Source organism: Callithrix jacchus, chromosome 18, assembly GCF_049354715.1.
Source record: "Callithrix jacchus isolate 240 chromosome 18, calJac240_pri, whole genome shotgun sequence".
NCBI lineage: Eukaryota > Metazoa > Chordata > Mammalia > Primates > Cebidae > Callithrix > Callithrix jacchus.
In genome coordinates this window covers 4,571,937-4,598,546 of record NC_133519.1, presented here as the reverse complement: position 1 = coordinate 4,598,546, position 26,610 = coordinate 4,571,937, and the positions used below count along the sequence as shown (strand labels likewise).

The 26,610-nt window shown below is 40.9% G+C and overlaps 1 long non-coding RNA gene across 2 annotated transcripts in view; it reads left to right on the top strand.

The window, feature by feature from the left end:
- LOC144580131 (uncharacterized) overlaps positions 1-26,184 on the top strand; it is a 160,931-nt gene extending 134,747 nt beyond the window's left edge. Inside the window, exons 3-4 of one of the 2 annotated variants that reach the window (XR_013529131.1) lie at positions 10,825-10,971; positions 24,069-26,184. This is a non-coding gene — a long non-coding RNA (uncharacterized LOC144580131). Of the gene's footprint in view, positions 1-10,824; positions 11,331-24,068 lie in introns of those variants that run through there. The other variant, XR_013529130.1, reaches the window with a different exon arrangement.
- Positions 26,185-26,610: the final 426 nt, after the last annotated feature.

Below are 26,610 nucleotides of genomic sequence, written 5' to 3'. Positions count from 1 at the left end.
TTCAAAATTTGACTTTCCCAGTGAAACATACTCACTTCACCAATTCTCCTCATTTTTCCTTTTCCTCCTCAAAATTCCCCTGTCATACAACATACTATAATGGAATAGTCATTAGTATCAGTTCTAAAATCAGACCTCCCGGGATTAGTCCCTGGTTATTTTATTATTATATGTGTAACCTGAGGCCGTTTGCTTACATTCTCCAATCTGTTTTTTTTTCAATTATAATTGTTTCTTCCTATTGTTGTCAGGATAATTTGAAATAATGCATATGTAGATTTAGAACCTCCTAGGCCTGTAGTACTCGCTAGATGACTGGCTATTATTGTTACTATGATTATAATTATCTTTAAACACTGGGCTCTCCCCAGGATTTTTTGGGTTTTCCAATGAACAGGAAGATGTGAAAATTGTGAGGACTTACCTTAAGCCAGCAGGTCCTGTATAGTTTTGAAGACTGCTGGTGAACCTGTTACTTCATCACTAATTATAATTCTAGGTTTTGTTATTTTCTTTTGTGTACAAAACCACTCAACTCCTGTGGGGTCATAGCAAGGCAAATACGAGAATAACAATGCTAAAAACTTCTCTGTAGCCAAGATAGATCTTTTTCTTTTTCTAAATATTTCCTGAGCTCAGAATGAAGGCTTCAGGAAATTTCTCAGACTCATTTATTTATATAATTTTACTAACAAGCTTGTGAATTAAGTAGAAAAAATAAATTATTTTTCTATGAGGAAATCAATGCACAGAGAAGCTAGATGTATTGAAATAATTTAATTTCCTCATTTGTTTAAAGGGCGTAAGATCACCTAGACATGAATTTCATGTCTTCCCTCGCTGAACATTCAAGGTCTTAGAGCAGCAAGTTTTATTTCACTGACGCAGTGAAATTATCTTGAAAGCACTGTTTTTTCTATAGAAGGAAGCAGGAATTCCACACAGGAATTCAAAAAGGCAATCTCCTTTTGAAATTCAAAGGAGCTTTTTTCTCAACCTTGAGGCAAGGCCAGGGAGCACATTCCTGACATCTGGCTGAAGCCAAAGCCCAGCAGGGGAAGCTGCAACAGAGGAGAAACTCAAGAAAGCCTTCCCTCCAGCTCTCAGAGCCCTGGCAGGGCCCTGGCCTGCTCAGCCCCAAGCTTTCTGAGGTACAGTGGCTCAGGCCAAAGGTACCTCTGCAGGACCAGCCCCCTCTCCAGGTGGAGGCAGCAGTGTGGCCTGGAAGCTGGTGAATCCTCCTAACAATGTGCTCAGACAGGTGGACACTTTAATGAGGCTGCCCGGATTGTGGCTGATATCATGGCAGATGAAGAGAGAATAATTAGAGGCCCCTGTCACAGGGAGAAATCATGCACATGGCCAGAGAGCAGCTGGTTCAACTAGACCATAAGCCTGTCATGGGGATTAGTGGCTCCTTGGGGATGGCATGTGATTGGCAGCTCCTGGGAGGAGAGCAGAGGGAAGCAGGGAGAGGTCATGCAGAGCTGCAGAGATAGAACATCCGGGCACCACCAGGACTCTGCAGCAGGCCCCACTGTGCTCACAGCACTCCCCTCAGGAAGGCTAGGCTGGTTACCCTCTCAAGAGAGTGGCTTTAGCTACTGGGGTTTCTAGGGAGAGAAAATCCTCCACTGTTGGCAGAATCTGTTAATCTGCTCCAACAGGTGACATTTGCTATTAGGGCTGGATGATAAGGGTGGATTCTCAGTCCCAGTAATGTCTCTCCAGGAGGAAATTTCCCTACTTCTCCAGGGAATCTATTCTAGTAATACTGGAAAGTCTGAAGTTCTTGTCAAGTTTCTCCCAGAAAGTGAGACTGTATGTAAATAGATGGAGAAAACTGAGACTGTGAGGAAGGGTGGGATAGTTGCACATGAGGAAGGCATTCCCTGGCTCAAGCCGCAGCTCCACCACTGCATAACCTTGGACAATTATGTAGCACCTTAGTGCCTTGGTTTTCTCATCTTTGAAACAGAAATAATATGCTTGTAGTTGTGGAGATGTAATGACAGTGGACTGGAAAGCAGTACCTAATGCATGATCAACAATGTCTAGCTACTTAATAGAAGAGAGACACTGCCTGTGTATTTTAGGGTAGGAGAATAAGGTAAAAAATTCACAAATGTAGCTCCATACCCCAACCCCACTTAAGATGTTGAAATAGAAACAGTTTCGGTCTAATGGTTTTATTTTCTAGTATGATGTGACCTCAGTTCATCTGATGATTCTGGGGATGTGATGGGGACAAAAAAAGAGAAGAACACATGACATATTTAGGAAAGTGGGAATGTGAACATATTTGAGAAACACGTGGGATGGCTAAGCAGTGTTGGAGTGGAAACCATGAGTGTATAATGATACCAAAAGTATAGGCAGACAGAAAGGCTTGGGTGGTCTCCTTCAAGGTTGGTGTTTGGCAAAATAACTACAATGGAGTAAGAAGGGGGAAAAGAAGTTAAATTTACATGTAAGAACCACAGATTTAAAGTAGTGAAGAAAATGAACTTGCAATGAGGCTGGATGGATGGATAAATGGATGGATGGATGGATGGATGGATGGATGGATGGATGGATGGATGGATGGATGGATGGCTAGATGAATAAATGGATGAACAGATGGAAGAATGAATGTATGAGTGGTTGAATGAAAAGACAGATGGATAGATGGATGAACACACATATTTAGTTATGAGCCATACATGGCAATTTCTGATGATTCTGCAGCCAGGCTACTTGAGTTTGTGGGTTAGAAGGAAAGGCAATGGTTAGAGTGGGCTCCTTGAATTAATGTTTGAGATGCAACAGATGATAGAGATAGGGTAGAACCATGGGTCTGGGTGTAGAGTTGAGAAAAGTTCCCTAGAGATTAGAAAATTGGGGCTGAGAGGTCAGGAATCTATAGGGCATAAGAATATTAAGAACTCAAGAAGATGGAGCAGCAGGAAAAAGAGAGAGCCTATGAATAGATGTTGTCTTCAAGGAGTCAGGGTGGAGGGTCAGGAAGCCAGGGTGAGTGCCCTTGGAGGGAGGGCCTTTGAAGGAAGGTCAGGGGGCCTCTGGAGAGCTGGATGGCAGGGGCCTCAGAGGGAGGAGGGACACAGGTGTCCACTAAGAGCAGCTACCATGTCCCTTGTCCTTGTCCCACTGCTCCCAGCCACTGCTCTCCTCACATGACTGCATTTTTGATTTTCTGTTTATTGTGCTTTTTGTTCTAGTGCTATGGTAGTTTCAGGAAACACTTTATTTAACAACAATGCAAATATATTCTTTTTGCTGCCTCATTTGCAAATATAGTTTTTCCATAAAGGCAGCTTTGCCTTAATATTCTTACAAGTCTAAAAGAAACGATCTCTTAAACATTCATTACTAATTTATGTAGATTTTTTTCTGTTATATTTCAGAAGATTTGGGATTTGTTTTTTTTCTTTTTTGTAATTGACTGTCAAGAAACAAACTTCTAATGTTAGAGGATGAGAGTCTGCTGCACTCTGTCTTCATGATTCTAGGTTCCTGATACAACATTCATTAAAGTTCAATGTGAGACTTGTAAGATCTGTTCTGCAGGGAAGATTTGTGGCAACCCGTATCTAATTCTCAGGGCCCCCTTAGCAGGGGAGTGTCTTGCCTGTTTATCTTGTGGAGGCCAGCACCTTGATTGCATGGTCTGCAGGCTGTGAGAAGGAATGTCTTCTGGCAGTGGTCCCAGCCTAGAATATATATGCTACCTTTTCTGAGCCACTGAACTGTGAAATCCAATTGCAAAGGGACACTGGCTCTTTTTAACTTTTCCAGCTACAGCACTTGGGACACAGTGATAGTAATAATGGCTACAGCATATGGAGCATTTCTTAGGTATAAGGACACTGAATAAGCACTTTGCATGCTTTCACACTTTTTATCTGTGTGCTGAACATGAAATCTGCCCCCTTAATTTTTAAGTATACAATATAGTGTTGTTACCTTTAGGCATCAGGCTATATAGTAGATCTCTAGTACTTATTAATCTTGCATAACTAAACTTTATACATGTTAAATGTAACTTCCAATTTCTCCTCCCCTAAACCCTAGCTAATCAGCACTCTACTCTCTGATTCTATGAGTCTGAGTGTTTCAAATATCTCACATAAGTGGGATTGTGCAGTGCCTGTCCTTCTGTGACTGGCTTATTTCACTTAGCATAATGTCCTCCAGGCTTATTCATGTTTTCCCACATGTCAAAATGTCCTTCTTTTTTAAGGTTAATATTCAATTATATATATAGTTATGCTTCACTTAACCATGGGGATATGTTCTGAGAGATGTGTTGTTAGGTAATTGTGTCATTCTGGAAACATCACAAACCTAGATGGCAGAGCCTACTATGCACCTAGGCTAGGTGGTATTGAGAAAATACATTCTCTTCCTGGGTCCACAAGTGAGCATAGTTGCAAAGGCAAGGACATCCCAGTGCCATACCTCCACCCACCTCTCCATCTGGGATCTTAGAGGCTTTGTTTAACTTTCGCCAGTGGGAAAACAATCAAAGGTCAGTTACTCCAGCAGAAGTTTAAAGGAACTCCTTTCATAGGATGGGAAAATTGAATGGAATTGGAATTCCTTCCAGGTTAAAAGTTCTCTTCTCCGACCTCGGTGCAGACTCCATATCTGAATCTCCTTCCACAACCTTGTGGAAGCTGCTTTTCTCTTTCCATTTCTTTCTCCTTTTCTTCTCTCTCTGTCTAAATAAATCACTTTCTGCAAAACTTTTTGGGGTCTGATATTTACTTACAAGTGCACCGTGCCCAGTGAGGTCCTCTCTCCCATTCTTGGGTGAGTGAGGGACCAAGAGCCTGGGAGAAAACAGCCCACTGGGGAGTGAGCTGTTCTGGAACCCAGTCTCAGTATGGCCTATGGCCTAGGCTATCAACCTGCAGAGTATGTTACTGTACTGAATACTGCAGGTAATTGTAGCACAATGGTAAGCATTTGTTTATTTAAATGTAATTAAATGTATAAAAGGTATAGTAAAAATACAGTATAAAATACGAAAATCGTACACCTGTATAGGACACTTAGTATAATTACAGTTTGCAGAACAGGACGTTGCTCTGGGTCACTAGTCAATGAGTTTGTATGAGTGAATGTGAAGGCTTAGAATATTACTGTACACTACTATAAATTATAAACACTGCACACTTAGGCTACACTAAATTTATAAGAAGTAGTTTTCCTTCTTTAATTAAACTTAGATGATTGTGATGTTTTTACTTTATAAGCTTTAAAAAAAGTCTTTCCACTATTTTATAATAACATTAGTTTAAAGCACACATTGTACACCCATCTTTATATATTTATTCTATAAGCTTTGTTTTAATTTTTATTTATTTATCTTTACTTTTTAAACCTTTGTTTGTTAAAAACTGAGACACAAGCCCACACATAAGTCTAAGGTTAGTTAGAGTCAGGATCATCACTATCACTGTCTTCGCCTCCACACCCTGTCCCACTGGAAAGTCTTCAGGGGCAATAGTAGGCATGGGGCTGTCATCTCCTATAATAGCAATACCTTCTTCTGGAAACCTCCTGGCAGCCTGCCTGAAGCTGTTTTGCAGTTATCTCTTTTTATACAAGTAGAAAAAGGCTACTTTAAAATACTAATAAAAATATAGTGTTGTAAATATTTAAACAGATACATTATCATTACCAAGTATTGTATACTGTATGTAATTGTATGTGTTAGAGGTTTATACAACTGGAAGTGATGCAGGTTTGTTTACACCAATGTCACCACAAACAGAAGAGTAATGTGTTGTGCTTTGATGATGACGTCATGAAGTGACGGGAAGTTTTTAGCTCATATATATATATATATATATATTTGAGACAGAGTCTCACTCTGCAGTGGCGTGATTTCAGCTCACTGAAACCTCCACCTCCTGGGTTCAAGCAATTCTCCTGCTTCAGCCTCCCAAGTAGCTGGGACTAAAGATGCGCACCACCATGCCCGGCTAATTTTTATATTTTAATAGAGATGGGGTTTCACTGTGTTGGCCAGGATGGTCTTGATCTCTTGACCTCATGATCTTCCTGCCTTGGCCTCCCAAGGTGCTGGATTACAGGTGTGAGCCACCACGCCCAGCCTGTAGCTCCATTATATTTTAATAGACCCACCATTGTGTGTGGTGTGTGACCCATCTTTAATCAAAACATTGTTATTTGGCACATGACTGCACAAACCACATTTTTTTTATCTTTATCTCTTTACTCATCAATGGGCATTTAGGTTGTTCCCATATTGGCTGTTGTGAATAAGTTCATACATTTACAATTAATTCTCACATGAGCCCCTGAGGCAAATACCATAATGACCATTGCTTCTGACATGAGCCAACTGAGGCAAAGAACACTTTGAAGAAGTGCTCAGACCTCACCGCTAGTAAAGGCAGAGCCAGGATTTGAACTCAGAAATCAAGCTGGGGTGTGACTTTAACCTCTGGCTCCAGACCCAGTTCTTTCCCCCATTCTACTCAATAGCAGATCAAATGCCAACATGAGAGGCTAAAGATGACGTAGTGTAGGAGAGAAAATGAGAGCCCGTCCCCTTGCTCCTTCTTCCTTGCCTGACTTTCTGGGGAGTCCTGCTTGGAGTGGGAGGCTGTCTGTACAGATCCGTGAACCTGGTTTTCTCATTCAGAGAGATCAGAGTGCATGTCTGCTGGCAGCCCGAATGTCTGGGCCACTGAATAATTCAAGTGCCTCTCTCCAGCCACAGTCACCCAGAGGACAAGCTGATTGCACTTTGGATGACCTCTGTGGGTCCGTGTTCCTCGGTGTAATAAGTGTCCCCATTCTGTTTTTCTCTGGGGAAATAAATACAGAAACATCGTGTTGGCAGAGGCCTGTGTGTAACGCTTCAGTTTAGAGTTAGTGTTAAAGAAAAGCAGAAGTGCTCCTCCCTGAGCCTGAGAGACCCCTGCTGCACAGGTCACAGGAGCCATTTTTTCTTCCTCCTTCTTCCCTCTGCTGTCACAACTTCGCCCTGACACCCTGCCTAGTGCCATGAACACCCAATATCCTCTCTCCTCCTATCAACTTTGCAAGGCGCTTCAAGCCCCACTTTTGCCTTCAGAGGCCATCATGTCCCCAGAGGCTGAGGACTTTGCTTGTTCATCAGTTTTTCTAGCTATACCTGGTCTGAAAATGGAGCCCATGTACACCTTACTGCACCCCCTTCCCACCCCATCACTCCTCTGCATGAGGAAACAGGCCTGGAACCTCTGCCTGCTTCACTCATAGATAGTGCCTGCTTCACTCACCCACTGCCCGCTGCTGCTGGAGTCCAGCTCTTGGGCCCTCATTGGACCAAGCTTTTGCACTGAAGCTGGCGCAAAGAAGACACCAATCTCAGATTGTCTCCACCAAAGAAGGGCCTGGTTCTGTCCCTAGAAAACAGTGATGGCCTTTGTTTGTTGCTGCCCCTACCCACCAGACACCCCTCTGCCAAAGCCTTCCTTCCACTGAACAAAATCCATATTCAACAATAACTATTATTGAATACTATTATTTGATAATAATAACTAAGAAATACCTGGTGTGTTTTCCATGGGCTACATGTCTTCTCTAACGCTCACACAGAATTACCATGGAGCATTAGCTTGAGAACTCCTGAGAATACCAAGTTCTCATAGAAAGGATTGCTTAAGCTCCATATATAACTGACATTGGCTGGGTGTGGTAGCTCACGCCCATAATCCCAGCACTTTGGGAGGCCGAGGTGGGTGGATCACGAGGTCAAGAGATTGAGACCATCCTGGTCAACATGGTGAATCCACATCCCTACTAAAAATACAAAAAATTAGCTGGGCATGGTGGCACGTGCCTGTAATCCTAGCTACCCAGGAGGCTTATTTTATAAAATATTATTTTATATTTTATCAAAAATAATAAAAAGAAAAGAAACTGACATCCTACACTACTTGCAGATAAAATACGCACAGCCTGCTATGTATGTTACATCATCGCTAGATTACTCATCAGAACTAATATGACATAAATACTATGTCAATAGTTGTTACACTGTATTTTATTTTTGTATTTCTTTTTTTTTTTTTTGAGATGGAGTTTTGCTCTTGTTACCCAGGCTGGAGTTCAATGGCGTGATCTCAGCTCACTGAAATCTCTGCCTCCTGGGTTCAGGCAATTCTCCTGCCTCAGCCTTTTGAGTAGCTGGGATTAAAGGCATGCACCACCATGCCCAGCTAATTTTTTGTATTTTTAGTAAAGACAGGATTTCACCATGTTGACCAGGATGGTCTCGATCTCTTGACCTTGTGATCCGCCCGCCTCGGCCTCCCAAAGTGCTGGGATTACAAGCCTGAGCCACCGCGTCCGGCCCTGTAATTCTTTTGTATAGAGGCAAGGTCTCACTTGGAATCTTACTCTGTCCCTGAGACTGGAGTATGTGGTGCGATCCTAGCTTCTGGGCTCAAGTGATCCTCCTGCCTCAGCCTCCCAAGTAAGTAGTTGGAACTTCAGGAGTGAGTCATAGCACCTGGCTTGTATCATTATGTTATTGTCATATTGTTATTTTCTATTTTCATTTTTGTGAATATATTTGATTTGTGGTTGATTGAATACACAGATGCAAAAACCCGTAAATACAGAAGGCCGATTGTATGAGCAATGGTCCTGAAGTGAGTCTGTAACTTAAGATCTGTGATAAAAGCCAATCACTAACACAGTGTGAGGCAAAGGAAGGAATGTGAGCTTTGCAGTTCAGATTATCTGCTGGCTTCCAGGGCCACCACTATTCAGCCTAGGGACCTTTGAGCAAGTGCATTGATTCAGGAAATAGAAATTTATTCAATTTTTTTTTTTGAGACAGAGTCTCGCTCCATCTCCAGTTGCCAGGCTGGAGTGCAGTGGTATGATCTCGGCTCACTGCAACCTCCCCCTCCTGGGTTCAAGCAATTTTTCTGCCTCAGCCTCCCAAGTAGCTGAGAGTACAAATGTGCACCACCACACCCAGCTAATTTTGTATTTTTAGTAGAGATGGGGTTTCACCATGTTGGCCAGGATGGTCTCCATCTCTTGACCTCATGATCTGCCCTCCTTGGCCTCCCAAAGTGCTGGGATTACGGGTGTGAGCCACTGCACCCAGCCAATTCATTAGATTTTTAAAAAGAGTGTTACAAAATACAAGGAATTAGGTAAGTAAGTGTTAGAGACAGATGGAGCAAAAAGGAGATGCTGAATTAACCTAGGTATTCAGAACTTAACAGGTGCTACCCTTAGTCTTTGGGAAACAAAGCAGAAATGACATTACAAAATCCAGGAGCTCAGAGACAGGCACCACCTGTCAAATCTTGGAGAGTCTCAAGCAGCCAACTCTCAGACTGTTGGAGCAACTTAGCTGTGCTGAGGTTGGGGCCTCTGAGGGGATGCTTGGCCTTAGATCTTAGATTGTCATGTGTTGCTCATGCCCTGGTTGGTGTTCTGAGCCCAGTGCTAAGGAGTGCAAAGGAAAAGGACCTGTAGCTGCACACTGCTGCAGCAAAAATGAAACTAGGATGCAGACTCAGGAAGAGAGCCCCACCAAGCCTCAGACTGATGACTGCTCAGTGCCTCACCTTGGCACAACCCAACTGGAGGCAGCCACTCAGGGCTCTAGACTCTCAGCCCCAGCACCACATAGCAGAGAATGCCAGGGTGACCTGGGGAGAGGCCCCTGATGAGCATGGCTGGCTTTTCTTCATTGTAGCATGGGAATTATGCCTTGCTTGTATGGACTGGAGGTAAAGTATCTAGCACAATGCCTCATATGTGAGCTCGAGGGCAGCTCGACCACAACCGTGTGGCTGACAGTGCTTACACTGGAGTAGCTATTTGCAGTTTTAAAACATGTTCACATCTATTTTTACATTTAATCATTAGAACACTCTTTGAAGGACACACAGATAAAGGCACTAATGCTTAGATAGGTTATAACAATACTGTCCTCCCTGGGACCCGGTACCCAGTCCCTGGGCAAGAGGATTTCCCAGTGTGGGTGACAAATGAGGAGAGTGAGAGGAAGGGCCAGACCTCTCGAAGGTAATGCGTGGGGAAGCCTCAGTCTTTAGAGCCTGCTTTCACTAAAGACACCACCTCCATTGCTCCCAAATTAGGATATTCTCTAATTTTGAATAAACCAGTTACAGATATCCCAGGAAAAGGAAAATATTGAATGATTATTACCTTTTAAAATAAATAAACAAAAATAAATGAATCTCTAAATGTTTAAAGAAAGAGTGTTTCCACATAGGCACCTTGTCAGATTTCTGCATAAAACATGGGCCAGGTAAGTTATGCTGCAGAAGTGACCAGATCTGGAACTTGGTTTATTGCCTGAGGTCAACCTGGGAGTGGTGAGGCCACAGTGGGGTCCACAGTGCAGCCCAAGGCCAGATGCATCTTGTCTCCTGAGTGGACTCCAGGGGATCCCTGTGGAAGAAGACAAGCTCCACCACTTTCTCCAGGAGGCCAGCCTGGACAGAGACTCTTAGAATCCCAGGCGTCATCTGGACTTTCCTGAAACTGAGACTAAGTGAGGCATAATTTGCATGTTTCACTGCTTGTTAATCAGTTTATTTTCTCCTGGAACTTTCTAAATGTAGCTATTGCACAGCAGCCCTGGAATGACACGCAGAGACTTTGTGCTTACAAAAAGCTTATTCTTCTATGCTGGCACTTCTGGGATAATGTGTGTGTGGGTGTTGGGGTGGAAAGAGGGTGGAGGACATTTATGAGTTTCCCCCTCCTCTCATCTTTTGTAGCTGTCTCTGTGTTACCTTTTCTTTGCAGAGGTTGGATCAGAAAATGCCTTATGTTATTTCATGGGGAATTCCCAAAGAACAGCCAGCTCCCGTTGGTTGCTAAGAGACAGCTCTACAGCTGGGATTTGGCTGCAAAATTTGAACAAAAAAAGAAGAGCACAAATGGGCTTGCCAGGTAACAGACTCTGTGGTGACTTTCCATCCTGTTTGCTGGCATTGGGGCTTCCAAAGACAATAGAGCATCACTTTCTGGCTTGCGATTTATATGAGGAGAAAAGGCAGACACTCTTCTTCAACGGTTTCCTGATCAGCCTTTGATCTGCTACCCAGAACCTATGTGGGAAGGACAATGAGATTCTCGATGTTGGTAATGCGTAAAGGAAGATCAGAATTACAAGTGGGCTATGTGTCTATCTTCCCACGGGTTGGTTTAGAGACAAGGGCTTAACTCTATTAAAATTAGATGTGGCAAGAAGCCAAAATCAAACACATGCCTCCCAATAGGAAACTGGCAGAATAAGCTGTGGTACCTCCACAGAATGGAGTATTATTTACCTATAAAAAGAGATAAAGAATATTTTTACATTGAAAAAAATTCATGTTGCTTTTTCTCCAAGATAAATTTTAAGTTAAAAAAAGCAATTTAGAAATTATGTGCACAATAGGCTCCTATGTCTCTAAGAAAAATTTGAGTGATAAAAACAAATAATTTTCTCATATTTATTTATTTATTTATTTGAGATGGAGTTTTGCTGTTGTTACCCAAACTGGAGTGCAATGGCACAATCTCAGCTCACCGCAACCTCTGCCTCCTGGGTTCAAGCAATTCTCCTGCCTCAGTCTCCCAAGTAGCTGGGACTACAGGTGCACACCACCATGCCCAGCTAAGTTTTTTATTTTTAGTAGAGACAGGGTTTCACCTTGTTGACCAGGATGGTCTCAATCTCTTGACCTCGTGATCCACCTGCCTCGGCCTCCAAAAGTGCTGGTATTATAGGAGTGAGCCACTGTGATGGGCCTAATTTTCTCATTTTTAAAAGGTCACAAACTGTATTTTTAAAAAATTATTTACCTATAAGTCAAGAAACAGTGTATCTTGGAAAGCACATAGAAAAGCTCTCCTGAACTCCAGACCTAGTGTAGCACAGTCTCAGGACTGCTCACTGGGCACAGACACATGGAACAGGTCTGAAGGGCACTGCAAAGTCTTTGACATTGGGAATGATGTTGAAACCACAACCAGGGAAGATTGTCAGAATGTGCGGCCTCAACTCAACCTTGCTGCTTGCCTGCTAAAACAATAACGCTAGGATTCTCCACAGGATTTAAATGAGACCCAGAGTGATATAGCATAATATTCAAATAGCCAGGATATGATCTATCTTATTTGATGTAGAAAGAACAAGGAAAAAGCTCAGGCTATATCAGAAAAAAAGCAATAAACATGACAACAGTGAGGAGACACAGATTCGGAATTATCTGATAAAGGTTTAAACAGTTAATTAAATATTTCAACAAGCAGTAATAAATGCTCTTGAAATGAATGAAAAATACAAAGTAATTTTAACATAACTTCCAGTATTATAACACCTAACAAATTTACATCTAACAAAAATAACACCTAACAAATTATCTGTGCTATTAAAGCATCTAACACATTGCTAATACTTTATTTAAATTAACTTATATTCAGTCCATATTTAATTTTTTCTCCTTTTTCTCATTTTCTTATAGTTGATTGATTTAAATCAGAATAGTAAGTCCACACAATGCATTCTCTTATGTTACTGAATTGTCTTTTATTTTGTAACAACCCACCTTTCCTCTTTAAAGCTACAGACTTCTTGGATAAATTGCTAGGTCATCTGCTCTCTGAAGTGTCTTATCCTGTGAATATAGCTAATTGCTTCATTGTGGTTTTGTTTAAGTGGTTACTTTAGTCTTATAAGCTGGCAATTAAGCCTAGAGTTTTGATAAGGTTCAGGTTTTATTTTGAAGGCAAAATATATCATAGGTGATTCCAGGTACTTGTACTGCACAGCCTCATGAGTCAGACAGAGTGCAGCTGCCCCACATTTCGTGACTCAAGACTTGACAGTGGCTCAAGTGCTGTCCATGTACTTTCTCAATTAAAACATGCCCTACCTTCCATGGGACTTCAGCTTCCACTGGTGATCACTACCTAGATTCATCACTTTATTAATGGCTGAGAAGATATTCCTTTCTAAAATTCTGCTATTTCTTTTTATTAGCTGGAGCTCTTCCAAAAATAAGAAAATAATTTTACTCATTAACTGTATGGATACTCTACAGTACAGTTTAGATAAAGGAGCAACCACAACAGCAAAAAAGGGCACACAGCTTTCCCCTTTGTTTATCAACATGTGGAGTGAGTGTGCACCAGCTATCACCAGCAAGCGCTGAACAATATGGCTTTAAATTATCTATTGAACTCATAGATTTGTATAACTTGATTGTTTCCATCTGTATTTTTTGATTAGTATTTTTTGATGCTCAATTTTAGGCTAAGGGGAATTCTATTACTAGGCCTCTGGATCTTTGTCACATGGCATCTTCCTAATTTATGTGAGAAAAATATGCCCCAGGATCATTTTGTACATTTCGGTACCTGGAATTGGCATTACTCAGAAAAAAGCACTGTGTTACTTTAGTGAGAAGTAGGACCTAGAGGCCAGAATCTAGGTCCTGGGAATACAGGATTCTGTTTAGTCTTCATCATGAGTCTGAAATCTAGTTACTGTAATCATCGTGTTTTCATCACAGATTCTGAGACTCAGAGAAGTTGATAAACATACTCAAGTTTACAAAATTATTCAGTGGCTATGTAAGGCAGTTTCTTGGCTTCATTCAGAAAGGAATTCAAGAGTGAGCTGTTGGTAGAAAACAGGTTTTTTTTTTAAATAAATTTTAAGTTCTGGGATACATGTGCAGAACTTCCAGGTTTGTTACATAGGCATACACGTGCCATGGGGATTTGCTGCACCCATCAACCCTTTATCTACATTAGGTATTTCTCCTAATGCTATCCCTCCCCTAGCTTACCACCCCCTGACAGGCCCTGGTGTGTGATGTTCCCCTCCCTGTGTCCATATGTTCTCATTGTTCAACTTTCACTTATGAGTGAGAACATGTGGTGTTTGGTTTTCTCTTCCTATGTTAGTTTACTGAGAATGATGGTTTCCAGCTTCATCCATGTCCCTGCAAAGGACATGAACTCTTCCTTTTTTATGGCTGCATAGTATTCCATTGTGTATATGTGCCACCTTGTCTTTATCCAGTCTATCATTGATTGGCATTTGGGTTGGTTCCAAGTCTTTCCTATTGTGAACAGTGCTGCAAGAAACATATGTGTGCATATGTCTTTATAGTAGGATGATTTATAAACCTTTGGGTATATACTCAGTAATGGGATTGCTGGGTCAAATGGTTTTCTGGTTATAGTTCCTTGAGAAATCACTACACTGTCTTCCACAATGGTTGAACTAATTTACACTCCCACCAACAGTGTAAAGCATTTTCATTTCTCCACATCTTCTCCAGCATCTAGTTTTTCCTGACTTTTTAATGATCACTATTCTAACTGGCACGAGATGGCATCTAATTGTGGTTTTGATTTGTATTTCTCTAATGACCAGTGATGATGAGGTTTTTTTTTATATGTTTGTTGGCTGCATAAATGTCTTCTTTTGATAAGTGTCTGTTCAAATTCTTTTCTTGTAAATTTGTTAAAGTTTCTTGTAGAAACTTGTAGGTTCTTTGTCAGATGGACAGATTGCAAAAATTTTCTCCCATCCTGTAGGCTGCCTATTCACTCTTACGATAGTTTCTTTTGCTGTACAAAAGCTCTTTAGTTTAATCAGATCCCATTTGTCAATTTTGGCTTTTGTTGCCATTGCTTTTGGTGTTTTAGTTATGAAGTCATTGCCCATGCCTATGTCCTCAATGATATTGCCTAGATTTTAATCTAGGGTTTTTATAGTGTTAGATCTTATGTTTAAGTCTTTAATCCATCTTGAGTTAATTTTTGTATAAGATGTAAAGAAGGGGTCCAGTTTCAGTTCTCTGCATATGGCTAGCCAGTTTCCCGAATGCCATTTATTAAACAGAGAATCTTTTCCTCATTGCTTGTTTTTGTCAGGTTTGTCAAAGATCAGATGGTTGTAGATGTGGTGTTATTTCTAAGGACTCTGTTCTGTTCTCTTGGTCTATATCTCTGTTTTGGTGCTAGTAGTATGCTTTTATGGTTACTGTAGCCTTGTAGTATAGTTGGAAGTTAGATAGTGTGACGCCTCCAGCTTTGTTGGTTTTGGTTAGAATTGTCTTGGCTATACAGGTTCTTTTTTGGTTTCATATAAACTTTAAAGTAGTTATTTTCTAATTCTGTGAAGAAAGTTAATGGTAGCTTGATGGGGATAGCATTGAATCTATAAATTACTTTGGGAAGTATGGTCATTTTCACAATACTGATTCTCCCTATCCATGAGCATAGAATGATTTTCCATTTGTTTGTGTCCTCTCTCTTTTTGTTTTTCTGAGATGGAGTGTCGCTCATTACCCAGGCTGGAGTACAATGGCCTGATCTCGGCTCACCGCAACTTCCACCTCCTGGGTTCAGGAAATTCTCCTGCCTCAGCCTCCTGAGCAGCTGGGATTACAGGCACATGCCACCATGCCCAGATAATTTTTTGTATTTTTAGTAGAGATGGGGTTTCACCATGTTGACCAGGATGGTCTGGATCTCTTGACCTCATAATCCACCCACCTCAGCCTCCCAAAGTGCTGGGATTACAGGCCTGAGCCATCGCGCCTGGCCTCTCTTACTTCTTTGAGCAGTGGTTTGTAGTTCTTTTTGAAGTCCTTCACATCCCTTGTAAGTTGTATTCTTAGGTATTTTATTCTCTTTGTAGCAATTGTGAATGGGAGTTTACTCATGATTTGGCTCTCTGTCTTATTGCTGTATAGAAATGCTTGTGATCTTTGCACATTAATGTTGTATCCTAAGACTTTGCTGAAGTTGCTTATCAGCTTAAGGAGATTTTGGGCTGAGATGATGGGCTTTTCTAAATATACAATCATGTCATCTGCAAACAGACCATTTGAGTTCCTCCCTTTCTATTTGAAAACATTTTATTTCTTTCTCTTGCCTGATTCCTCTGGCCAGAACTTCCAATATTATGTTGAACAGGAGTGGTGAGAGATGACATCCTTGTCTCTAACTGGTTTTCAAAGAGAATGCTTCCAGCTTTTGCCCATTCAGTATGATATTGGCTGTGGGTTTGTCATACATAGCTCTTATTATTTTGAGATACATTCCATCAACACCTAGTTTATTGAGAGTTTTTAGCATGAAGGAGTGTTGAAGTTTATCAAAGGTTTTTTTCTGCATCTGTTGAAATAATCATGTGGTTTTTGTCATTGGTTTTGTTTATGTGATAGATTATGCTGATTGATTTGCATAGCCAGCCTTGCATCCCAGGGATAAAGCCAACTTGATCGTGGTAGATTTTTTCATGTGCTGCTGGATTCATTTTGTCTGTATTATATTGGGGATTTTCACATCAATGTTCATCATGGATATTGGCCTGAAATTTTATTTTTTCGTTGTGTCTCTGCCAGATTTTGGTATCAGGATAGTGCTGGCCTCAAACTGAATAAAGAGTCAAGACCCATCAATGTACTGTATTCAGAAGACTGATCTCACATGCAAAGACAAACATAGGCTCAAAATAAAGGGATGGAGGTGCCAGGTGCGGCGTTTCATGCTTATAATCTGAGCACTTTGGGGGCTCAAGGCAGAAGGATCACCTGAGTTTGGAAATTCAAGACCAGCCTGATCAATATAAAGAAACCCCATCTCAACCAAAAATACAAAAAAAAAAAAATTCCCTGGGCATGATGGTGCATGCCTGTTGTCCCAGCTACTTGGGAGGCTGAGGCAGAAGAATCACTTGAACCCAGGAGGCAGAGGTTACAGTGAGTCAAGATCACATCATTGCACTCCAGCCTGGCAACAAGAGCCAAACTCTGTCTCAAAAGCAAAAATAATAAAAAGGAATGGAGGAACATTTACCAAGCAAATGGAAAGCAAAAAACGTAGGGGTTGCAACCCTAGTGTCTGAAAAAACAGACTTTAAACCAACAAGGAACAAAAAAGACAAAGAAGGGCATTACATAATGATAAAGGAATCAGCACAATAAGAAGAGCTAACTATCCTCAATATATATGTACCTAATACAGGAGCACCCAGCTTCATAAGGCAAGTTCTTAGAGACCTACAAAGAGACTTAGACTCCCACATGATAATAATAGGAGACTTTAACACCCCACTGTGTCAATATTAGACAGATCCATGAGACAGAAAATTAGCAAGGTTATTCATGACTTGAACTCAGTTCTGGACCGAGTAGACCTAATAGACATCTACAGAACTCTTCACACCAAATCAACAGAATAAACATTCTTCTCATCACCACATCACGATTATTCTAAAATTTACCACCTAATTGTAAATAAGACACTCCTCAGCAAATGCAAAAAAATGGAAATCATAACAGTCTCACACCACAGTGCAATCAAACTAGAACTCAGGATTAAAAAACTCACCCAAAACTGCACAACTACGTGGAAACAGAACAACCTATTCCTGAATAACAACTGGGTAAATAATGAAATTAAGGCAGAAACAAGTAAGTTCTTTGAAACCAATGAGAACAAAGACACAACATACCAGAATCTCTGGAACACAGCTAAAGCAGTGTTTAGAGGAAAATTTATAGGATTAAATGTCCACTGGAAAAAGCAGGAAAGATTTGAAACTGACACCCTAATGTCTTAATTAAAAGAACTAAGAAACAAGAGAAAACAAAGTCAAAAGCTAGCAAAAGACAAAAAAATAACTAAGATCAGAGCAGAACTGAAGGAGATAGAGCACAAAAAATACTCCAAAAAAATCAGTGAATCCAGGAGCTGATTTTTTGAAAAGGTTAACAAATAGATCACTAGCCAAACTAATAAAGAAGAAAAGGGAGAAGAATCAAATAGACACAGTAAAAAATGATTAAGGAGCTATCACCACTGATCCCACAGAAATACAAACTATCATTAGCAAATACTATAAACAGTAAAAATACTCCATACAAATAAACTAGAAAATCTAGAAGAAATGGATAAATTCTTGGACACATACACCCTCTCAAGACTAAACGAGAAAGAAGTCAAATCCCTAAATAGACTAATAAGTTCTGAAATGGAGGCAGTAATTAATACCCTACCATCCAAAATAAGCCCAGGACTAGAATTCTGCTAGAGGTACCAGAGGAGATGTATCTCTCTAGCAGGCATTATTTTTCTTTTTTTCGGACAGTGTTTTGCTCTTGTCACCCAGCCTGGAATGCAATGGTGCAATCTTGGCTCACTACAACCTCCACCTTCCTGGTTCAAGTGATTCTTCTGCCTCAGCATCCTGAGTAGCTGGGATTACAGGGATGCATCATCACACACAGCTAATTTTTGTATTTTTAGTAGAGATGAAATTTCACCATCTTGGCCAGGCTGGTCTCAAACTCCTGACTTCAAGTGATTCACCTGCCTCAGCCTCCCAAAGTTCTGGGATTACAAGTTTGAGCCACTGCAGCCCACGTGGAAACAGCTTTATTGAGTCAGTGGCAGAGTTACAGCTCTGTGTCTGCTGCTCCCTTGGAACAGAGCTGCTGAGTAGTAGCAGCCTAGGGGCACTTTTGCAGTCATATTTATACCCAGTTTTTATGATGTGTTAATGAAGGGGTGGGTTATTCAAAAATAGCTTGAAAATGGACAGTAACTTCTGAGTGTTGCCATGGTAAGAGATGAAAATTTTCAGATGTAGCCACGGCAGTGGCAAACTGTCCTGGTGCTGGTGGGCGTGTCTTATGTAGAGGAGCTTTCAGTACCTCTCTGGTTTTAACCAGCCTTAAATCTGGTCTAGCATCAAGTCTTACCTACCTCCTACCTCAGTAACAAAACTCAGAACTCTTACATAGCTATGGCAGTTGCAATTTATAAACTGATTGAGGAGAAATGAAATGGTTCAAGTGTATTATGAGATGACCAAGACTTACAGGCATTGGGTTTCATGGCAAAAGAGAGCTGGTTACTGGCATAACCATACAGACTGGGAAGGTTTGGGAAGAATCGGCCACAGCTGTGGCAAAGGGACTTGTGCAGCTGAGAGGGAGAGAACAGCAGTAGCCAAAGATGAAAGGCCTCTGAGTCTTAGAATGATCTCCACAAGCAGAGCCTCAGATAGGGATGTCTGGGAGACTGGTTTACCCAGGGGTCCCAGGAAGGTGAAATGAGAGAGCAGAAAGTTAAGACATCGTGACACTGCACCCAGCCAGTGCCCCCAGCCTTCCTTCTCCATCCTCCACACTCCACCCAGCCAATGCCCTCAGCCTTCCTTCTCCATCCTCTACACTCCACTCAGCCAGTGCCCCCAGCCTTCTCCATCCTCCACACCCCACTCAGCCAGTGCCCCCAGCCTTCTCCATCCTCCATACTTCACCCAGCCACTGTTCCCAGCCTTCCTTCTCCATTCTCCACACTCCACCCAGCCAGCCCCCCAGCCTTCCTTCTCCATCCTCCACACTCTATCCCCCCAGGCTTCTCCATCCTCCACACTCCACCCAGTCAGCACTCCCACAGCCTTCTCCATATCCTTCTTTTCTTCACTCTTATTTCTTCCCAATGTCTTACTACCACTCCCAGCACCTGTCTTCACACAGGAAGGAGAAAAGGAAGGTAGGAAGGGAGGGAGAAAGGAAGAAAAGAAGGAAGGTGGGAAGGAAGGGAGGGAGGAAGGGAGGAAGGAAAAAGAAAGAAAGTTAAGTTAAGAAAGATAGAATAGAAAAGAACAAAAACAAAAAAATGATGAAGTCCCAAGCCCACTGAGATTTTTCTTTCTGACCAAATACCACTGTGTCTCTGGTATGTGATGCTGTGTAAGTGTTTGTGGGTGGGTGGAGGTGTTGGTGTGCATGCCCAGGTGTCCTGGCTCTATCTGCTTTTTGCAGGAACAATTATCAACCCTATGTGGTCTTCACTAGACCTTTCAAACACCCAAGACAGCACACAGTGGCTATGAAACAATGAACAATAATTAATAATAACAACAATGATGATATTTAGTGCTGCTGACTAATTCAGATTTCTCCAGGGGAAGAAGGACAGTTGCTATTTTTGGAGAGAACAGAACTGAAGAACTGCATAAAGTTTGTGTTTTCTAACTAATTTATTGAGTTTCCATTTATAACTTTCTTTAAATGTGACATGAATGAATTTCTTTATTTTCAAAAAGAACTCTACCAAATGAGAACACTTATTTATACATTATAACTGCACCCAATAATGGTTTCCATTGTGTTTCATAATCACATTATGACTGTTTGAGAAATGTTTTACTGCATGAACAAATGATGAAGGGCAGCTTTGAGTTTACTTGCTAATTCATCTTTCTTCATATCCTTCAAGGTCGTAAATGTCTAGGATCTATTACCCGGCACTGGTTGTCCAGTATGCATAAGAACCTCAGCACTATTTTGATATGCATGGTTTTACTTTGTCTTGGTGGATCCTGTATGCACTGTTATTGCTGAACTCAAATTGCTTCAAGGTTTCAGATAAACCTCTTAATACCATGAATAAGTAGTCTATTCAAGAAAGCAGTTCTTGGTGGTTTCCTGGTCAAGTTTTGCAGATCTGTGGGAGGCAGGCTCTTTTGGCAGCTATGAGCCTTCTTTCCCATTCTGGGGTCTTCATTTCCTAAGCCCCCATGGCAGGACAGGTAGCACCTGTTACTTCACCCAATCTCCACCCAGGTGGGCTCCCCTCTGCCCCTGTGGAAGTTGAGAAGCTGCCCTTCAAAGCAGCCTGACAGAGCTGGGTCTTCCACGAACAAAGTGGCAGAGCTGGTCAGCTCAGCAAGTTTTTACTCTGTCTGAAAATGTCTCACCAGGAGTTTTCACTCATTTATTTCTTTATTAATTTATGTATTCCTACACTGTATAAATACTTACTTGTCAGGCATTGTTATAGGTGTTCAAATCAAATCAATAATGTTACTTTTGCTGTTAAAAATGACAATACCAAAATATTGTTTATAAAATAAATAAATTAAAAATCAGACTTTATTAAAACACAATTTTTGGTCCTTACAAAACACTGTTAAGAGAAAGAAGACATACCTAAAGAAAAATAAAATATTTTCCAAGACTATATATAATAAAGAAATTTTTATCTAAATTTACATGAAGAACTTTTAAAACTCAACAATAAAAATACAGGCAATTCAAGTTTTTCAGTGAGTCAAACAACTGAATAGACACTTCATGAAAGAATGTCAATGAACAGCAAATGAACATAATAAAACATACTTAACATCATTTTTCATATGAGAAATGAAAATTAAAACTAAAATGAGACACCACCAAATATGTACTACATTCATTTTAAATTTAAAAAGCTGGTAACACCTCATTCGTTAATGGTGAGAAATTTAAAATAACATAGCTACTTTGGAAGACAGTATGACAATTTCTTATAAAATTAAACACACAGTTTTAGGGCCAAGCTTTTGCCATTCCTGGATATTAACCAAGGGAACTGAAAATGTTTGTTCACACAAAAACCATATACAAATGTTAATAACAGCTTTATTCATAAATTTCAAAAACTAAAAATACACAAGATGTTCTTCAAAAGGTGAGTAAATGAACTGATTCTAGTGCACCCGTAATATGCAGTATTAATCAGCAACACAGAGAGGCAGTGGCTGATTTATGCAGCAACATAGAAGCATACTAATTAGAGTTTACTCAGTAAAATAAGCCACACTCCTGAAGTTACTATTATTGTACAATTACATTTGTGTGAGGATCTGGAAAAGGTGGAACTGTAAGAAAGGAAAACAGAGCAGAGGTTGACAGTGGTGCAGGGAGTGGGAAATGGTTTACTGTAATAGGCCACACAGGATATTTGGGGGTTATGGAACTATTTTAGCATGGCTGTTGACACTTCTGTACATGGGGGTTGGTATACATGCATGTATTTTCTGTCTCTACACACTTAGAGGATCTGGAAGCAGTAACACTCCAGCATCAATGAGCACACCCAACATCCAGATCTTGGTTTCTGAATACCATTTTCCAATACAAAGAAATGAGGGTCCTTGGAGAAATGGCCAACTGTAGGAATGGCACACAAAAAAAATGGCACAAGGTGACTCAGAGTAGGTGACAATGCCAGAAGCAAAGAAGTACAAATAACAAGAGTTAGTGAAAACATGGCAGAAATTTGAAGGAAGCTTGTGGTTTAGTTAATAATATTGTACCATTGTTAATTTCTTAGCTTTTACAAAGGTCCTGTAAACCCTGAAATTCTGAGACAGGTCTCAGTTGATTTAGAAAGTTGATTTTGCCAAGGTTGAGGACGTGCCCTTGACATGGCCTCGGGAATTCCTGGCGACATGTGCGCATGGTGGTCAGGCACAGCTTGGTTTCATACATTTAGGGAGACAGGAGACATCGGTCAATATTTGTAAGAAGTATATTGGTTCCATCTGGAAAAGCAGGACAACTTGAAGCAAAGGAAGGAAGACTGGAAGTGGGGAGGGGGCTTCCAGGTCACAGTTAGGTGATACACAAAGGGCTACATTCTCTTGAGTGTGTGATTAGCCTTTCCAAAGGAGGCAATCAGATATATGCTTCTATCTCAGTGGGCAGAGGGGTGACTTTGAATAGAACGGGAGGCAGGTTTGCTCTAAGCAGTTTCTAGCTGGAGTCTTCCATAGTGATTTTGGGGGCCTGAGATATTTTCCTTTCACAATACTATAGTAATGTAAGATATTGACATTAATGAAACTGGATGAAGGGGATACATACTCTTTAATCTTTTCAAATTTTCTATAAATGCATAAATTTTGCTTGGCAAATCCCCTCTCTTTTCTTCTGTTCCAACATGGAGAAGTTTCTAAGGGAATATGGTGTGTGTGTATTTGTGTGCATGTGTGCATGTGTGATGTATATGTTTGTGTGCATGTGTGTGTTCTTTCATGGCATAGACAAGACCAGGTGCCTGGGCAGGACCAAGGGAAAGCTAGAGCTGGGCAGCCCCAAGTCACCACTGCTGTGCAGCTCACTAATCCTCACCTTCCAATCAACCAGGATTGCAACTCCTGTAAGACTGTCCCTCCTGTATTTCTCCTTCTTGTTAATCAGAGCCTCTTGCCAATGATCTTTGAAAGCCCTAATGAAATATAGATCTTCTGTCAAAACAGACTTTTAATATCTCAAGAAACCCCATAGATGCACAAAAAAACTCCATGGAGTAATAAAGCACCACAACAAATTGGCCAACAAAACAGCCTCTGAAGACAAAGTCCCTTCCCTTCCTCCTGTGCAATTCCTTTTCCTCCCCTACCCTGCCCCCTACTCCTCCTTCAGCCTTTGCACCGATGTTGCCTTCAGCCCCAGCTGAGTTCTTGGCAGATCTGCAAGAGAGGCTGCAGAGCCCTGCACAGTGCAGTGGGGAAGAGAAGTCCTGCTGGTTCCTCCTCTCCACTGTCCCTCTCCTCCCCAGACTCTGAGTCAGGGCCTGTCTGATACCTTCAAGGCCCCCACCCAAGGAGGCCCCTTTGACTGACAGGGATGCAGAAGACACAAATGCAGGTGAAGAGGCCTCCCTGTGGGAGGGGGGACCAGGGAGCAGCTGCTTTTCAGCAGAGAAATTAGGGGCGGAGACCAGTGGGAAAGGGGCTCTCAGTCTACTAAATGGTCCTGCATTTGCACAACAAAATTTCCTGAGGTCTCCAGGTAGGACAAAGTTTTAAAATGGTGGTTAACCTCAGCTGCCTTTTGTCTTCATGACATCAATGTCCTGACAGCATCTCAGTACATTTTTATTAGAGACAAGTCAGTCCCTAAGAGAAATATAAAAATATCCCAAAAAGCCAGACCTGGGTGGCTGTAAAAGATTAGTTTCCAGGTTGCCTTCCTTATGGTTTCAAGTTGATTTCTCAGTGTGTCTTTTCCCTCATCCCCCTGCTCCATGTCCTGACCCACACAAAAGAAAGAAGTCCATACCCACTGAAACGTTTCTTCCTGCAAAACAGTATCTATTGCTAATTTCAGGCATTTCCATGATAAAAGCATATGGTCATTGTGTGTTATGTGGGATCAGTCAGTAGGTACAAAATAAACAAATTCCTTCTTGTTTTACAGAGTTCTCATTTGCATGAGTTCTTCAGAGGAAGACATACTTCTAAGTAACAATAGCAAAGGAAAGTATTATAATATGTTACTATTAACTGTGGCTTTTGGTTCCAATCTCCAATACTAAATTTGCTAATCTAGATTAAGCTCTAAGAAATTATTTGTGGCTTGATCAGGGGTAGCTTAGAGTTTAGAATTAAAGGCTAAAAAGCCTTTCATTTCTCCTCACTCAACGTCAAACTGTCAGAGGCATGCAGGAGAGTCAGCCCTTACTCTTATTTCTGCCTCCTGTGTCCTCGGCTACACTCCACACCTCCTACAGGATTAAAGTCTCAAATTTGCCAATGTTTTCACCAGCAACAGAAGTTGTTAAAAGTTAACATAACATGTAATTAAAACTACCAAAGAAACATTTTTACATGCAAGGTATGTAATAAAAGTAAAATGCGTTTTTGGTAAATGATTATAAGAAGTCATGGAAATGTGGGTTTTTTTTTTTTTATACCTAAAGTGTTAAAAAATTGTTTTAAGTAAGAAAGAAAATCTAGAGGTTTAAACAAGTTGTGGAATGTTTATAGAAATTAGTTATCAGAGATTTTGTGTGTAAATATATTGGCTAAAGTTAAAAGGGTATTAATTCAGTTCATAAATTAAACATTGGAATAGAAGCACAACAGGTTTTTCTTAGAGCACTGATCTGCTCTTTCACGAAAAAACGTAAACAGTTATAAAAGGTTTATAAGAATATTACCTTATGGTGGCCAGGTGCAGTGGCTCACGCCAGTAATCTTAGCATTTTGTGAGGCTGAGGAGGGTGGATCACCTGAGGTCAGGAGTTAGAGACCAGCCTGACCAACATTGATGAAACCCTGTCTCTATCAAAAATACAAAATTAGATGGATGTGGTTGTGAGCACCTGTAATCTTAGCTACTTGGGAGGCTGAAGCAGGAGAATCACTTGCACCTAGAAGGTGGAGGTTGCAGTGAGCTGAGATCACGCCATTGCACTGCAGCCTGGGTGACAGAGTGAGACTCTGCCTCAAAAAAAAAAGTACATTACCTTATGGTTAAACGTTAAAATTGGGTAAATATGTCTATAAAGTTTTATTAAAAATTGAGTTTAACATTAATAGTACATTAATGTAAAGGTGAAATTTGGCTTATTTGGTACAAAAATAATATAGAAAGGATTGCCAAATTGGTTATTATAAAATGGTGTTTGGTTTTCTTTGGGCTGAGTTTATATAGATGTGCTATTGGTATATATTTCAACACCAGCTTAGTTCCAACAGCTCACCAGTTCATGAAAAGCCTTCCAATTAAGTTTACTTGGAATACCTTTGCTTTATTCTCATGGGATATGTTGCTGTTATACTCTTTGTGTAGAAATACAGAGCAAGCTTACAGAAAGTTTTCTTAAACTAAACATTTATTAATCTTCCAGATATCATCTCTAGTTAAAACTCAAGAGTCATGGATGGCCCTCACCATACTGATGCTTTCTGATTGAGCTTCTCTCTACCCTGAACACAAGAGACCAAATAGTTAGGTTGGAATGTCATTGCTACTATTCAGCCTGAGGAAGTTACAGAAGATGGATCTTCATCTCTCTGCAACCGTTGGGATTAAGAGTTCTTTTATTAAAGGGAGGGGACAAATGTCAGAGGCATGTGAACCAGAACAACCCCATCCTGAATAGCCACTGCGTAAAATGAAGCTGAAACCTACGGGGCTGCATTCCCAGATAGTTAAGGCATTCTAAGTCACAGGATGAGACAGGAGGTCAACACAAGACACAAGTCATAAAGGCCTAGCTGACATGTTTGCAGTAAAGAAGCCGGCCCAAACCCACCCAAACCAACATGGCCACAAGAGTGATCTCTAGCCATCCTCAGAGATCTACATTTCCATCAGTACCATGACAGTTTACAAATGCCATGATAATGTTAGGAAGTTATGCTGAATGGTCTAAAAATGGGAGGCATGAATAATCCACCCCTTGTTTTGCCTATAATGAAGAAATAACCACAGAAACAGGCAACCAGCCATTCTGAGGGCTGCTCTGTCTATGGAGTAGCCATTCTTATATTTCTCTACTTTTCTAATAAACTTGGTTTTGCTTTGTGCTGATGACTTGCCCTGAATTCTTTGTTGAGCGAGATCCAAGAACCCTCTCTTAGGGTCTGGATCAAGACCCCTTTCCTGTAACTTATTTCTCTTCCTGTAACAAAACCTCAGATTTTACCTCCAGTGGTCAAACCAGAGAGGACCCATCAGGCAGAAGAAATGAAACCTACAGAAAGAGAAACTTACCGCAATGTCTGGCACCAAGTGAGCTAAGCCAAAAGTAGACACAGATCTGGCTGAAAAAGAAATAAAAAGATGATTGATCTTTTTCACTCTTTGAGAAGAAGCTTTCCAGTTTAAGATTTGACATGATAGAAAGAAAAAAAAAAAGGCTGGAGGAGGGTGGCATTCCTACCTACGCTGTAACCTTTGCATGCTCTGAGAGGTCAAGACCTGGTCTTTTGGGCCAATCATTGACTTTCAG